Genomic DNA, 18,649 nt, shown 5'->3' with positions numbered 1-18,649 from the left:
GCTTTCGAGTACATCCTAATTTAACCAATCACTTAATTGTGAATCATCTACCTATGGCTTAGTGTAGTCATCAGCATTAGGATCTTCAACATTGAGATGCACATCATGTTTTTTCTGTCAAAGTACAAGTAGTAAAATATTAAGTCAGTGACGTAAATAATTGCTTACAAAATAGAAAACATGCAAAAAAAATAGCAAATGGTTTTCCATCACACAATTTGCTTACTCCATAGTAATTGTGACCCAATTGGAGGAAAAGAATGAATGTGGATAGGTTTCAATAAACAATGAAGCATTACAATACATATAAATATCATATCAGTCAACATAGTGTCTGAGGTGGGAATACTGATAAATCATCAAACACTTCGAAGTTGAACCTAGCTTATATCTGCACACCAAAACCTTGAATCTAGTAGCCATGAGAACAAGTTTGGGAGGGTAGAGAAAACTAGCACAAGCTATAGCTTCCAAAAAATTGTAGGAACAGAAGTTTTAAGAGAGTGCATCCCCTTTTTGATTTTTCTGCATCAAACCTTTTCTTTGCTACAATGCCTATTTTTGTATCTTGAATATTCACCAAAATGCTCTACATAAAAATTAGGGAAGCAATAACATGATATTAGTATCAATATTGTTAAGGAACAAGATAGCTAAATATCATCACCTAAAAGGTCAGGTATTTAAATATCATCACTTAAAACTTATGCAACTTTGATGGTTATTAATTAGGTTTTCCACTTGTAGTTATGCTTGCTATATATTATGTACTTTAAGCTCTTCTCATGGCTCTTGACTTCTTATCCTTTGGTTTCTTATTTGAGATTTGATAAGAGATCTCATGTAATAGGGAAGCATCCATATGGGAAAAATTTTCATTGCAAAATCCAAAATCCAAAGATGTTACTATTTTTTAACCTTAAGCTTTGCAACTTGATGTTTTATTGTTTCAAATTGCATTTATGTGCTACCCTACATCCTTAGTAATGGGGGTTTCATTTTAATTTATGAATAAGATTAGGATGAGACTCATTAAGATCTTTGAGTAATTTCATAGCAGATATCTATATATTTGAAGATGAATTCTATCCTTGATTAGTGTAAGAAATTGTTTTAGATTGTTCATTGTAGTTTGTGTTTTCTATTGCTATGGTCACTCATTGATCTGTGAATGTTCATATTCTTTTTGTCATGGTTTGTATTAATTTCTCAAAGAATGAGCATTGTGAATTGTCCAACACTAATTTAGTGTTAATTCATAATAGAATGCTCCATGTGCAAGGAATTCTAGTTTTTGCTTCAGTTATGGTTACATTGGGACTGCAGATCGTGTTAGAGTCTATTCGACAACTTGTTTCAAAGGTAAATTCCCCATTCAAGGATATACCTTTAAGAACAAGATATCTATTTCCCCCTAATGGTTCTCATGATTATTTGAAGTTTTCATGAACATGGAAGATATATTATATGCTTTTTTGGTCACTTGTTTAGCTTTGTACCCTATTACTGCAAATATAGTATATTTTATTGGACATAATTACAACCATAGATACAATTTTGTGCTCATGATTTAAATCCTTTAAACAACATGGTTTTGCTAAGTTAAAATAATATTCAAGTGTTGGAGGCCATATGTATGTTCTTAAATACAACATCATCAGGTGAGTGTTAATATTTTGGATTAGTAAACCCCCTTCACCATTTTTGAAGGAATTACGTGGTATAAGTGGCTTGAGCTCTGGCTTTCCCAAAATTCTGTAAGTGGATACAAATGAAAATACTCATAGAAATCCTTGATGTTGAGTTTTACTTGGCCTAATTTACATGGTTTTCCAATGATGCAAAAGTGAACAAAATGAAGGCATACTTCCTTGTCCTAAAAGTTGAGTTTTATACTTGTTTATTCTGATCATTATTTTGGAGCTATAAAATATTGAGCTTAAATGTGATATGGAGTATGCTTTTGTTCTTCACCAAATATTCTACTTTTGTTTTGCTCTTTTCCATCTGTTCCATCATTAGTGTATTGTCTTTTAAATGAGCTACTTTTGCATATTACATATAAATAATACTCTTACACCAACTTCATTCCTAAATTATGCAGAACTAAGGTGTATTGTTTGAAAGAGATAGGTGGTTTTGGGTTGTTGGAATTATGGTTTCAGTTACGATTGTGAATTTGGTCCTTGTAATCTATTGCTAAACTTTTACAAATGAGATAGTAAAGGCATATGCCCAAGATCATTCCTTTGATGTCATCACCAATTCAATTGGTCTCACCGCTGCAGTTCTTGGAAGTAAATTTTATTGGTGGATTGATCTAGCTGGAGCAATAGTGGTAAGCACTTCTCTAACCTTTTACTTTACATTGTAACATAGGATACTTCACATTTTGATTTTCTACAATAATGCCTACGTAGTTAATAAAGCCAAATAATGCCTATATATGTGCTCCTATAAGCTAACTCGTATAACCCACATCAAACATAGAATATGTTTCCACTTTCCACTAATTAGTAGTTGTTTTAAAGAGTCCAAGTAGATGTGACCATTTGCATTACTTGATTCTGGAGATCTTATTTGTTTAGAACAGTATTGGGGTTTCGTTTCCTCAGAGATGATAGTAACGACTACTGCAAGGCATATGTATGTATACAATGTATTTAGAACACATGACTGCAAATAATACCAGTTGGCTCCTTCAAGATTACCATATCTAACCTCACTTTGTATGTACATATAGGGATATAGACTTTTGTCTTTATAGATGGTAACACTACTAACAATCATTTAGAATGCTAGTGAGTAATAACAGCTGCAGGCATGCACAATAATGAAGAGGATGTATTCTTTTTTATTTAAGCTTGATCATTAGTGTCTATCAAGTTATTTGTGTAGTGGTGGTAGCAAGAAGGATGTATAATCTTGTGATCACTAAAGCCAAAATACAGATTACTAGGCTTCCTCTTAGCAGATGCCAAGTATGCTTCAAGTTTATATTAATGTGTATAATTTGAAATACTAAAGCTGATAGTGGGTCTTTTGTGCAGTTAGCACTCTATACAATCAAGACATGGTCAACCATAGTTTTGGAGAATGTGAATTCTTTGGTGGGAAAAACAATGTCGCCTAATTATTTGTAGAAATTGACATATCTCTGTTGGAATAATCACAAAGACATACACCATATTGATACTGTCAGAGTTTACATATTTGTGTCTCATTTCCTTGTTGAAGTTGACATTGTGCTACCCAGTTATATGCCCTTGTAGGATGCTCATGACATTGGAGAAGCACTTCAAGAAAAATTGGAATCTCTTCCTGACATAGAATGGGCTTTTGTGCATCTAGACTATGAATATTCTCACAGACTTGAGCATGGGAACAGAAATTCCTAGATGTCTATGATAGGTTTTATACTTTAAGTAACTTTCCTAGCATATTCTACCCTTTTTATAAACCTATTATGGTGAACCAGTACATTTCTTGCAACATTATATGTAACCACTATCAATGCTATGTATGAAGCACATGCCATCAAAAAGATCTAAATGATTATTGATTAGGGCATAGACTTATTTAAGGTAGTTCTCAAAACTTTTCCCTATATGGGGAAAAGTAGTAAAATATTAACACCTAAGGCTTTCTTACTATGAAATTATATCGAATGAATACAAAATTATTATTTGCCTACCTGCCCATAACAGAGGTATTCCCAACCTTAACATAATAGAGCCGATTCTTTAGACAGATTGGAAAAACTTATTTAGTCTGAAAGGAAGAGCATAAAATCCTATTGCAAATTTCTCATATCCTTACCATTTTGGCCATTACATTAAGGAACTTTAATCATAGGAAGGAGGATAAGGGTGGTTATGGAAAGAGGGGAATGGTTATGGATTCCTCACTAGTTACACCCACTCAAATGGATGGTAAAAGGCCACATGAGGCCACAAGGGATGGTATCCACTCTTGGGCCTTAGGTAGAGGAATGATTGGATATGAATTTTTCACTAGGTACACTCACTTGTATTGATGGCAACGGCCACAGGAAACCAAGAGTGATGGCATTTTCTCTTGGACCTAGGGTAGACGATTGATTAAGGCACCCTAATATGCCCCTTATCCTACCTCTCCTATAGTTGAACTCCATTAACAAATTTAGTATTCCATAAGATTAAATTAATCATCCTAATCCTATTTGGAATGATATATGCTTTAATATCACAAATAAGGAAGATCTATTTTTGGATTATGTGTCAGATTTCCTAAAATGTTGCAGGACCAAGTACATGATGTTATGAATTCTATTATACTTCTTGTTCTACTTGGAATCTTTGATTCAGAGAAAATACTCAAGCATTTATAGAAAGGGGACATTACATATGACAACCATATAAATCAAAGTCTTCCTAAGAAAGTAGCACTATGAAAAGTATATGAAAGCTTTCTATATAACATCAGCTACATGTGTAGTATAACATATTTTAATTATTCATTACAATAAATTTAAATAAGAAAAGATTATTTTTCATAAGGATTTGATACCTCTTAGAACATATCAGGTCCAGAAGATGGATATATGCAAGTTACTTGTTTTGTGACTAGCAATCATACAGAATTTGAAAGCCTAGCAAACAACCCAATCATAATATATCTACACACCACTACAAAAAGCACATTTATAAAAAAATAAATGTAGCATATTTGATTCATGAAAATGTACCACACATGTTCCTTAAAGTAGGCAACAACATGTTTTGTGCACATTTCAAGGCTTTCACCATTTGGGGGAGGAATGTCATAACTGCAACACCATTCATGAACTTTCTCCTTTCCATATCTATCAGTTGTTTCCTGTTTATTGAGGCCTTACAATTCTCCATACCTGCATTGCAGTAAACATTTATGGAGTAATCGTTATAAACTTATATTATACACAGTTTGAAACTATTAATATCCAAGAATTGTTAGCATTAAGCTTTTACATGTGCTCATTAAGTTGCCAAGCTATTATGATTGGAATAGAGTGTTTTTGAGTATCTTCACTAAATATCCTACTTCATGCCTTGGCTTGCTCACTCTCATTATGTATTATTATTGGTACCTACATCACACGGAATTTAACTTCAAGCTTTAGTCCTGTTTAACAAGTCATTATATAAATGTTGACATCCAAACCTAATCACTCATATTATAGATGTGCTACGAAAACCACAATAATAAATTTGAATTTAAGAACTAGAACAACATCCTAAACACCTCAGCCTACCTGGGATAGTCATTTCACAACTGACTCCAAAGAAATGAATCTAATATTTTATTCTTGTTTTCATTAAAAGGACCTTTAAATTTATACAAATTTTATAATCATCATTTTTTTAAACAATAAACACATGGCTTTGAGATGAGAGTCAAGTTCAAGTCTATCATGACAATTGACCATCAAATTGTGAACACAGGGTGATTATAGAAGGATGTAATTATATTAACCCAATGTATATTCCAAATAAAATGGAAAAATCTTGACATTATTCAAGAAATTTTAAGATGCAAAAATCACATTGAACTAGGTGTTCAATGAATCCCATGTAAGCACATAGTTTTCTAGCTTTAACCAAAGGTAAGAGGTTTGATACCAACCTCTATAGCTCTAAACATTCAAAAAATTGCTCAAAATGTTAGAAACTTAGAAGTCAACTATTGAGCAGTGGCTTAGAAATTGGTTGAGTAGCAATGGCCACAATAACCTTTTAGGAATATGAAGGCCTCAGAAAAAAGGATAATTGGAAATTCAAAAGGCTCCTACCAAATGAAATTTATCTAATAATATCACCCCCTCATTTTTCTCAATGAATAAAACTCCATCTATGCATTTGTCAACTCTTGCTGGATACAGAATTTGAATTTCCTGAGAATTGATACTGAACTCAAGTAATAACCATTTAAACACCTACCCTTGCATATATAGAGAAGCAAAGTAGTTAATGCTAGCATAAACATAAAGTAAAGATTTGACTAAAAAACCTTTTTCCTATGGTGCTGAGTCATCGCAAGCATAGCAGTCATCTAAGCCCAAACCAATGCAGAAGTAAATATCAGACAACTAGAATGTTGCTAATCCTTTTTCTAGCGACAACAACCTCTTCTACTCCTTTTTGAGTCAGGGGTACATCCACACACCCAATGAATAAATTTTTCTCATTCCATAATGACTCCCTGTGATGGATCAAAATCAAGGCTGCTTCAACTGCAACATAAATGATGATAGAAAATTGCATTATAGATAATAATGTATTTGCCTTATAGGTCACTTCCTAATCTTTCTAAACCATCATGCATTCACCTTAGTGTGTTGCTTTCTAATCTGAACCTTAAAATAAGGATCCAAACACATTTATTGAAGCTACAACTATGAATTTTTTAATTACCAATAGAAATCAATTGAAATAGCCTAATAAAATTTCCTAGACTTAGATGTTATGAGCTTGTCTTTAATAGTCAAGTTCTATCACATGACAATGACAGTCTCTTATTACCTATGCAAAATCCTTTACAAATGACTTTTCACAAATAAAATCAACTTACAAGATAACATTCTCAATCATTTTCATATTCAAAGAAAAGTTTTGAAGTGAAATAAAGCTTGCACCAATTAAAAACAACCAAATTGCATAGTCTTTGATTTATAATGGAAATAGAAAATTTATATTTATTGCTTATAGAACTCTATGATATCTAATATATCTATAACATTATTTAGTGGAAAGTAATTGATTAGAACTTAGAAGCAATTAGTGTTTTCTGGTATCGATGAATGTTTGCAATTCAAGGGATTCTTTCTCTATATACAATCTGACTATGTCATCCCTTAGATGTCATCTTTAATATATGTGATTCACAATTGCACTAGTAAGTCGATAAGGTTGTTGGCTCTAAAAAGAGCATATCTAAGAGGATAAGAAAAAGAAGTAATATATACTTGGTTATGATGAAATGAAAGATGAGATTGGCATCCTATATCTTATGCTAAAGATGATAGGACACATTGGAAGTGACACACCTCCCTTCACAGTTCATCAACCACCTCTTCCAAAAGCTAATCCTAGTTGCCAGCTCGGATTTTGGTTTTGGTTCGGGTTTGAGATTCGGGTTCCAAATTCGTTCAATTTTTTGGGGATTTGGTTTGGATTCATTTTGGGTTCGTACATACAAGAATATATATATATATATATATATATATATATATATATATATATATATAGCAACAAATAAGTTCATAAAATAGTATGCTAATATTAAAGCAACATAGAAAAATACACAACCATATCAATTTTTTGGTTCAAAAAAAATAATGTCAACATTAATAATTAGCCATCATCAATTAAGATTAAATATCATCAAGAAAATCATCATCATTCATTTGTTGCAAATCATAAGCACAAAATGTAACATTACAGGCCCCTTTAAAGCCAATGTTGTGATTGTTTCCATATTGTAAGCTTCACACGTTAATTATCATATTGGTTGATTCAAAGAATGCAGCTTTGGATTGGGTTGGATGAAGCCGAGAAAGTAGGCTTTGGATACAACTTATCAAATTGGTTATCAATTTATGTTCCAGGTTTATGGCATTACAACATTGGCATCAAAGACTATTATAAGAACATTTCCTATTATTTGAATATAGTGTCAATAACACAATCTTTAAGAGGTGCAATCTTTTTCTATAATTAAAGACTTTATTAGAAAATAGAAATCATTACAAAAAATCCTCATTTGATATTTAGAATGCTACTTTGATGATAAGCCCGAGGCTTTTGTGACCTAGACTAACAAACAAGCTGATGGAATAAGATGGTCACATAATAAGGAGAAGAAAGAGGATAAAAAGTTGAGAGTTAATAACTTGAAAAACTTAAAAATGATCCCCTTGAGGTCTTGTATGAGGGACTCTCATACACATTAAAAACTACACATGCACCCATATAGGTAAAACTTCAAAAGATGAAAATAAAAAGCCTGCATGCAGTTTGGCAAGCACTCCATGTGGAAACTGTTAGTTAAATGGCACAATTCCCATAAAAACATGAAAAATTACCTACTAATTATTAAGAAGCAACACTTTGAAAACAAAGCTCAAGGGGCATATGGGAAAGTGATGAGAGGATTTTCATTACTAAGGGAAGCCGACTCTTTTTTCCTATCCATATTGGATCTAGTGGATGAGATCCAAATTTAGGATATGTCCTAAGGATTTCTACTTCTCATCCACTGAAGAAAAGTATGTCTGATAGTAACAACGTATGTCATTTGGTAAGCCAAATAGAATTGCTAGAAGTCTTCACAATCTACTCCTTCCATGCTACAAGGCTTTTGAATGATCTCTTTCAATGCCTTATCAATGGCTTCTCTTGCCTATTTTCCCTTGGATAGTTAAAAGCCTAATGGTGAGTGGAAGATACAAAACTCTACCATTTGTTGTTTGTTTCATAATCCTAAATATAATTAAAATTGGTTCATACAAACTTTCATTGTATTTACCTATTTTCAATGGTCCAATTTTGAAAAAGCTACTCCTTGTTTGATTGAGAAGTTCAAGAGGGCATAAAGTGTTTTAAGCACTTTTTAACTCTCCAACACACATCACAACCTATCAGGAACTATTTGACACCCTACCATACTGATGCCCACCAAGATGTTGCTTGCAGTACTTTATGTTGCATCATGTCTATATATATTCCATCTGCACATATTGAAATATAAAAACAAAAATAATGACAATGAAAATAATTGGATGACACACAGTAGAAAAAGGCCTGATTTGGGGAAGACTCTCTGATAGTAGACAACTGAATACAGTAGGGCTTTATTAGCTCCTTCCTGGCCAAGGAAGAATGCCTTATAAACAGTCTATACAAAAGCATGAGTAGAGAGTTAAAGAATATTTTCTAGGCAAACAAAACAACATCCTTTCATTTTAAGATGATATAAAAAGGCATTCTTCTAGAGAGGGGCCAACTCGGTTCATTTTGAGTTTGCTGGGTTTAACCCATAGGCATTACTACACCGAACTGGATCTCAAATAACCTTTATATCAGACCCAGATCTAGGGACTATGAGCAGCAAACTGATAACTTAGCTTTTTGTACAATCAAATCAACATATTAAAGACATAAAGCCATTTGTACAAGGGTGATATTTCCTCAAGTCTTCTTTGTTGCCTGATTCCTTTAGATAAAGATAGCTACTGTAAAGAAGTGGACAGATTCACCCAAGAATCTCTCCTATAAATGGAATTCCTTCTCAATTTTGGAAGGATAATTTCACAAATATTGTAATGTAAACTTCTAAAATTAGTTCATCCAGACACAAAACCAACAAATGTCTGCCAAATCTTATGAGAGAGAACAAAAAAAAATGATCAAGAAATTGAACTGGGTTATAGGATCAAAAATTTCACATACATTTCCATGTAATTATTGGTCTAAAAGGTTGGGCCCTATCTTCCTTATGAGAGTAGTTTTGGTTTGGATAATAGCTTATAAAGCAAAAAAGCTATGTTGTGGACTGAATCCTTTGGTAGATACCTTAGTTGCCAGTATGAATTTGGGTACACACTAGTATGGAAATATTTTTGGCTTGGGTATTTGGGGTGTGCTTGGATTAGAGACAATAATGATGGAGGTGTTATTGATACTTGGTTTCTCACTTCAGCCATCATAGTGAAAATGGTATTTCAGATCGATGTAGCAATCACAAGGTGGAAAAGGAAAATATGTGTGTAAAAGCTGAGGCCATTTCTAAACAACGTTATATTGTACAAGGATCACATGGAATGAGAATAAATAGAAATAAGGTTTCATATGGTGCATATCTTAAATATTACTATTTAGGTATTATAAAATGTAATGAAGACTATGTTGGTGCCATGTATTGAAAGTCATATCTATTTTCAGCTTGTAAAGGGAGCAACAAAAGCTATGTGAATGCATCTAAGACAATCAATTTGATTAGTTCAAGAAGAAATAGAAGCAATATGTGCAAAAGTGGACGGGAGATGCTACATAGAAAACAATCAAAAGAATATACTTCAAATCTTATATTGATCTTGTTTGAAATAAAGAAAAGATCTTTTACCATCAGCTTTGTGCAATATACAAATAACTTATCACAAGAATATCCATAAATATGGTAGTTATCAGCTGATAGATATTAATAATACAAAGCTACATGCTGAGTTGCAGCACACCAATTTTCATCTTGGCCGGTAAGACTACAAATAGGAAAATTAATGGGTGTTTCTCATAATTCATAGTCAAAGTGGAAATTATATGGGCCTTCTCACACTCCTGAGAGGAATATATTATAGGTGGTCTTCCCTCCCTGCACAAGAAACATTTGATACTCAGAACCTCAAAACCCTGAATGTGATCAAGAGTCAACATAATGTGTACTTACCAATAACAAACAAATAGGAGACCGCACATTGAATGATATGAAATATTTAGTCTAATTAAGGACAGCCTTAATTGTACTCATTTAAGATCATAAGTAGTTAATAAAACTATAGTTTTCCAAAAAAGTTCAATTGCACATGGTGTAAATATGTACAATGAACTGGAAATTTTAAAAACAATTAGCATTCCTATATAGGAAGATGAAAAACTAATTGAACAGTTCGGTGCATGTTTTTTTGCTGATCCAAAATTACGATATCACTTGAAAACTAAAATGGTTGATATCATCAAGTGAAAAGTATACCTGAACCAAATTTATAAAATAAAATCTAATCTGCTAATAGAAATGGTTGTAGTATTCTAACAAAATAAATGAGCAGACATTAAGTTTACAAAGTCCATGTTAAATTTATTTGTGTTGTTTCTGGACTAAAAGTTGTAGTTATAAAACTAAGTTATCCATCTTTTACAATTGTAAGCTCAAATACTAGAGAAAATAAACTTAAAGAGATATAACAAGGCTTAAGTCAATTATACCAACTATCTTGGAAACAGATTTAACATATCTTATTTACTACAATCATGCTTTAACTTGTAGTCAAGGATTCAAGATGACCAAAAATACAGAAAGGGACTTCAACTCCTCCCACTGGTATCAAAAGAACCTAAGATCCTCATTAGATAATGTTATTCAAGTTGTATCTATTACAAGTGTGGTTGTCATGTACCAAAAGGTTGACCTATCAATGTCGATAGAACCACTAGACTTCTAAATTTGTAGGAGGTGGCTACTCCTTTGTCACAAATCTTTAGAGGAACACTAACCATTATGCCAACAATCTCTCCCACAATGTTACCCAAGGGGATCCAAACCCATGATGAAACTTTAATACCACTTGTTATAAGTGGAAAGTGGGGTTTTTGTTGTGTCAAAAGATCAACCTCTGTGAAGTATTTGGGAAGGGTAATAGATTGGAAAAATGGAATTATCTTCTCCTACCAAAATGTTCCCTTATACTAGTCTTTCTTCAAATTCACAAATGGGATATGCCAATATATGGCAATCTTGCCTTCACTCCCAACCCCAAATGATAACACATCACCTAAAACCGAAATAAAGGCTTTAAATTCAGATAAGGAAAAGTTGAAACAAGATTTTGAACCCAAAATCATAAGAAAGAAAGTGATTTGACTATAGAGATAAGTTTTAGTATAAAACATTAACACACTATATCACCAACATGTCATTGTAGCAACCAATACATTTGTTATCATCCATACAACCAAAATACATTGCAAGGCCAACCAACTTGTGGTTAAAGGCCAAATTCATCCCACATATATGGGGGATAATGAGCCATTTGGAATAGTTAGAACTACATCCACATATCACCAGGCCACAACAAATGCTTAAGCCCTTCACAATGATTAGTCACACTTTCTAATAAAAATTTGAAAGATACAAATAGATTCAAGATAATTATAATTAAGATGCAAGTATAGATCATTAACAAGAAATGCATATCTAAGCTTTGAAACTAAAATACACATGAATGTGGAATAGCTAAAATATTATGGTTGATTATTGATGTATCTACTCATTTTCTCTTCACTATTATGTTCAATCTAATGCTCTAGTCAATTACGATGCATAATATAAATCATTAACCCAAAATGTAGGTCTATTATTGGAAACTAAAATAATTATGAATGTGGACTAGCTGAGACACTAAGCTGATTATTGATGTTTTCACTCATTGCCTTCCTCACTATTATGTTTAATCTCCTTGATGTGTTCAATCTAACACCACATTCAAGTCAAAACCATTGTGAATACCACTTGAATACTATGATGTTAAGGAGTTGAAATGTAGAGTATGATTAAAACTAAGAGAATTAATAAATGATCATAAAATAGATCTATCATTACCCAAGCCATGTGCATTGGGAAACAAGGTATATTTCAACTCTTAAAAGAGAATGAAATTAATGCCTCTACAATAAGGGTTATGGTTAATGAAACATTCCCCAAAGGAGTAAATCAACACTCCTACTAAAAATAATCAGATTTGGTATTGCACTCCATGGGCTTCAAAAGCTGAGTGGAAGTATTTTAGTTGGGAATATTGAGACAAAGGCAATGAGAAATACCTATAGTAATAATTTTTGCGAGGTAGAAATGATAGATGAAGCTAAAGTATTAGTAGGTAAAATGCTAGAAGATGGCCATTTTCTTGAAATCTACACATCACTGGCATAATAGATAACTTTTGCAACTCTGGAAAAGCGAAAAAACCCTACAACTTGCTTGTAAAAATGATAAGTTTGGTCTTTTGCTGTCACTTAAAGTTGTGTGACTAATGCTCATTTTGAAATTGATGGAATAGTCAAGGACATGAAACATGTTTATATATATATATATATATATATATATATATATATATATATATATAGAGAGAGAGAGAGAGAGAGAGAGAGAGACAATGGTCTGTGAAAGATGAGGGATCTTTCTGGAGTAGATTCACTCATGAATAAGATGTTAGATGGAGGCTTGGCTCCTAATGCCATCACTTAAAGCTATCATATTTGTGCTCATTGCAAAATTGTTGGAAGAGTCAAGAACACAAAGTGTGTTTAGTTTGTCATTTAGAAATATCATATATACAAAGAAATGCATTACAATCTAGTTACATAAAGATGGTTGAGTCAAAAGTGGCTTGAACATCAATTGTGAATCAAAGCTTAGATTCAAGGTAGACTATTCCATTACCCATTGGCCTAATGAACAAGACCTATGATTATGTTTCATGTGGAACTCACTTGGGTTCGAAACCTTGTTTGATCCATCTATCAATTACTTGTGTAATGTCAAAAGATTTGAATACAATAGAATCAAACTAAAAAAAAACAAGTTCTTGTGCAAGCTAAAACAAAACCTCCAAATAGAGCTCAACAAAAGAGTGTGAAAACAACGTTACCATCAAAAACCTAACTCAAATGTTACCAAAGCCTCCATTGTTTAATGATATTCTCCTTGACTAATTGATATGTAGATGCTCATTTTCTTAAGGATGACTTGATTTGACAGCATATACTTTGCTCAAACTTGATGGATTCTTGGAATGGATGAGGGAGTGGCTCAATTTATAGAATTTTGGAATGGAGAATGGATAGTAAAGATCTAATGATGAGATCATTGTGAAGGATGGTTGACAGGATCCCCATAGGATGAAGGAGTAGATGAAAGGTGGAGATTGAAGGTTTTAAATTGTGAATAGCTCAGATGAGCTTACTAATCATAGTAAGTGGTTGAAACCATGAGGGAAATAAGGGATGTGTGCATCTAGATTGCCTATATTCTTGGGCTTGGTGGAGAGAATAATGGAACTATAATAACAAGTGCCTTTAGATATTTTGATTCTTGGAACATTTTAAGGGGCTTTAGGCATATTTAAATACTAATATTATTAACTATTTTGGCCATGTGTGAGATGAAAAAAAAAAAATATATTTATTTATTGTGATAGAGTGGAAAGAGGGATTACTTAAATAATAGGATTAATTTACTTTAATATATATTACCAGTATTATCTCAATAGCTGATCACTACTTTCTCCATAGGTTTCTACAGAAACAACCAGCCAATTTGGTGAATTAGTTGTAGATTCTGACACAAATGAACTGTTACACTATGCACAAAAGCTAGAGACTAATGTGACTTTATAGAAAAATATTTTAGTCCTCTTGGATTTGTTAAATACATTTCATATAGTTATAATAGCATAATCATTTTCTCTACTATTCTGTAGGTAAGTGACCAAATATACAACAGTGTCCATATTTTTATAGCTAACATCTTTTTAGCAAGATTTTCAACAAACTCATCTTAATTGGAACATAGTTAATTCTATCTCCATTTTATATCCTCAAAATATAAATGTGTATTCCTTCACAACACTACCAATATGCTTTTGACAACATGCATGATGTTTCAATGATTTCTGAATAGAGTGTAAAATAACTTAGGTGAAATGGATTTTCACTAGATGAGTTTGGTTGATTAGGACTAGGTTATGGATTTGACTTGGTAAAAGGGACTGGGTGCATTATGGAAGTACTTTAGGTGTCTACAATGTGAAACAAAAATACACAATATCGACTCCCAAATCCCAAAAGATCAATACTAGGTTCTATTCCAAAAACTCTATTGACTGTAGCAGAATATAGCCACGTGCTTAGAGTAAGTTCTTTTCCATGTTCACTTCTAGTCACTAAAAACAAACAAACAATATATCACAAAACAACTTACCAGATTCTCTCTAGCAACCCTCAAAGTTTGGTTTGATTCGCGTTGAAGACCAGCCCTAAATTAAATTAGGCTCTCCAAAAACCATGCGAAAATGCTCCAAAAACCTGAAATGAAATCAAGCATGGGAAAGATGTAAAAGGACAAATGTTTTTTTCCTTTTCGCATGTATAAGCCCTATGTTGGTTGAAATTTTGACCAACACGGGTCTTATATGTAAGAAAAAGAAATTTTTACCTTTATATTTTGACCACCCTAAATTTATTTAGTTGATGGTCAAAAATTTTGGTAGAAAAATGATGTTAAATGTAGTAGTGCAAGGGTTTAAGAAAGGTTCAGAGAAATGAAGATCATAGCTTAGATGTGAAACAAAGATCAATAGAAGAGAACCGGTCTCGCACCATATAAAGTATGAAACCCCTGTGAGGCAAACATGTTACTGATAAAGTATAGTAAGCCAACTGTCATAATGGCTTGACATGAAAAAAAGCATAAAATAAATAAGAGAATCAAAGATGATATCATGCTTTCACAACAGCCCAAAAGAGATAGGGCAAAGGATTCACTTAGTATTCATTGAATACATGTATTTCTCGATAGATTCATAGTAAATGACTCTTAGTTTCTTTCTAGAAAAATCACTGCAATTTATTTATTTCTGTCATAATAGTTTTTGGTACACCCAATTTCATAAAACCCAATGGAATAGTTGAAGTGTTTTAATTTTAGGATGTTCTAAACTCAATGTCTTCCTTTGGTCATTGTCTTAAAATGCAATTGTAGTTTGGTTATAGACGGAGAAAAATGGAAATGAAGGGAGAAGATCAATATATGATTAGAACACAGGAATCAGAGCAAGGATTTCACAGTTCAAAAACACATTGTTTAAAAAAAAAAAAATGAAATAATAATGCAAACCAATCACCATTTTGCATAACGATGCATCTCATCAGCATTGAGTAACATAAAATGTATCGAGCACTTTAAAAACACAGAGAATGAAGGCATAAAATCTCTAAGTAAACAAGAGGACAACACTCGAGGTTTAATATTTCCAAAAGCTTACCTATTATATTGAAAATCTATGACAAACCAATAGAAAGGACTCTTCAATAAGACCCACATAGAACTTCATGAAAACACTCATTCATCATGGAAACATAGTCCCAACAGAGGCAAAATGTGAAATGAAAAAGTCGAATGAATAGGCCATAGGTTTTATTAGGGTTCACAGCAAATCTGTCATGACTCATAATAGAATGATTTCACTTCCTATCATAAAACTAACCTATAAATCTACATTTTCACTGTGGATCTCTTTCTCTAGTCAAATAGCCCTAGTTCTTCAACACCCGTGCACACATTGAAGCTGAATAGAATACAATGAAATGGGTGACATTTTCCCTTTTTACATATTAAGCTTGTGTTGGTCGAAATTTCAACCAGCATGGGCATAGATTTTTAAAAAGCCATATTTTCCCTTTCCATACTGACCAATTTAATAAATGGTCAAAAAATGACCTCAAATGTAATAGTGACAATACTTGGATCTTATAAGCAATTTTCATTCCTACACATAGCAAGTTTGACATCAATGACAAAACAATGATTAAAAATATTCTTTTAACAACAATCTCCCTCTTTCAATCAATCTTCTTCATCAATGATCTTTTCAATCAGATTTCCAATAGAAGGTTCCCATATGGGTTAGTATATTGTAATTTTGAATTATGTAATTCTACATTTGTGGCAATAATAAGAAGCCCATATTTTGTTCTTGTAAATTGTTGTTATTTCTTTGTTTTTATTTTTTGTTTAAGGTATTAATGGGAGCACCCTTCATCAAGTGGTATTAGAGATAGAGTTCATGAGTGTGTAAAAATATCATAGATTATGAGGTAGTTGCACTAGGAACGTGGTTTGGGCTAAGCGTGTAGACAGATCACCGATTGTGAGGTAGTTTGTACTAGAATATTAGTAGAAGCATAGAAAAATGCCTCCACAAAGAGAGAATGGTGGAAGAATCATAGGTATTAAACTTGAATCTTTTTCAGTCCTCTAGAGATAGATGTAAGCATTGGAAGAACAAATGCGAAGAGGAATAAATCTCATTATAAGAGATGAAAGCGAGAATGAAGGTGAAGAAGAAGATGTTGAAGTAGAAGCAATTTTGAACCCAGAAGAAGAAAAACTCTTCAAGGCCATCTCCAAGATTGGAAAAAGACCTAAGTTTGAGGTTCTCATAATTTTAGAAATCTTAACCTAGAGGAGTTGATTGATTGGATCAATGAATTGGAGGAAACTTTGAGTATGAAGATATTGAGGATCCTGAGAGGATCAAGTTTGCAAAGGCAAAACTAAAGGGACATGAAAAGATCTCGTGGTAAGAGATTCAATTAGAGAACAATAGAAGAGGGAAGGAAAAAAATCACTAGATGAGATCATATGATAGCTAAATTGATGTGGCAATTCATCCCCATGAATTATGAGCTTGAGCTGCTAGAGAAAATGCAAGGTTAGAAACAAGCGGGAAGATCTATTCAAGACTATACCAAGGAGTTCTATCGAGTTCTCATTAGAATAGGCCATGTGAAAGATGATAAAGAGAACATTGTCCATTATCTTAATGGGTTGAGGCTAAGAATTCAAGAGGAACTGAGTCTAGTTTGAGTGACCAATACTGAAGAGGCATACCAATTTTCCCTAAGAGTTGAGGAAAAGATAAACAAGAAGTTTGATAAAAAGAATAATGGAAGAGGTCACGGTGGAAGATTTGGTGGATGTTTATATGGTGGTGGTGGCTAAAATGATGATTAAATGAACAAGGATGAGGCAAGTAATAGAATTCATAACTAGAGGGAAAAAAATTCCAACAATTTCCATTATCAAAATAATAGAGATTAGATAGGAAGAGGAAGAGGACAAGGATCAGGAAGAGGAGGCTTACATGGGAAATATATTCACTATGGAGAAGAAGGTATATGAGCATTTGTAAGAAAGATTTTGAGGTGAAATATTTAAGCTCTTGGTTTGGAGGATTTTTTTTGGAATCTCTCTCATATTGTAATAATTTGGAGTTCTCTCATTTGGAGAATATTGCAAGGAATATGAAGTATTGTTGAATGCTTTGTAAAGAATTTTTTCTTCTCTTTGAATCCATATTCTTATGTTTTTGGTTGTGAGTTGGTAAGGGTGTTATGGCCCTTAATTAAGTGGTATATTGGACAACTATATTGGAAAAGGTACAATAAAAAAACCTATTTAGAGTACTTGGTCAAATGGAAAGGGAAGCTAGTAGAAGATTCATTATGGCTAGTATGAGATGAAGTTAATTATCTTGTTTTTCTTTTGAACACCAAAGGCATGATGGGGTCACATCTCAAATTAACCTAGGTGTCTAATGCAAGAAAATCCTAGGTGTAAGAGAAATATTTCATCAACCAAAAAATATTGTATTTGAGTTGTTTTAATAAGGGTTGTTTTAATGCAAAGTTGTTGTCTGTGGAGGGTTGCTACTCAGTAAGTCAGTTACACGAGCTTGAAATGTCCTAATTTCAAAGGAGGAGGTTCATCTTAGTCATATCAACTTGTCACTTGAGGTACAATGACATAACATAAGTATCAGTGAAGTTATTGTGGATTTTTTGTATAAAAAATTTGGTATAGAAAATTTTGGCTTAGTTTTGAAGGCCTAAACTTGCCCGAATGAGGCCTAAAAGCTTGACAAATGGGCACTTGGTAAAGTTTGAGCCTATAAATTAGAAGCTGAGGATTATGAAAAGGGGTTATAATATGAAATTAGAGCAATAGTTTAAAATGTATGGCCTTCCAAAGTTGGGCTGACCAAAACTTCCAAAATAATTTTCTTATTTAAGAAGTACAC

General features: G+C 32.8%; 1 pseudogene; it reads left to right on the top strand.

The window, feature by feature from the left end:
* Window positions 1-1,266: 1,266 nt before the first annotated feature.
* Window positions 1,267-3,398, top strand: LOC149562650 (metal tolerance protein 5-like; annotated as a pseudogene).
* The last annotated feature ends 15,251 nt before the right edge of the window (window positions 3,399-18,649 follow it).

This window comes from Cupressus sempervirens, chromosome 4 (genome assembly GCF_028749045.1).
Source record: "Cupressus sempervirens isolate cs-2001-9-10 chromosome 4, ASM2874904v1, whole genome shotgun sequence".
Taxonomy (NCBI): domain Eukaryota; kingdom Viridiplantae; phylum Streptophyta; class Pinopsida; order Cupressales; family Cupressaceae; genus Cupressus; species Cupressus sempervirens.
Note: the sequence above shows the minus strand (reverse complement) of the source record. Positions and strands in the feature narration are given on the sequence as shown.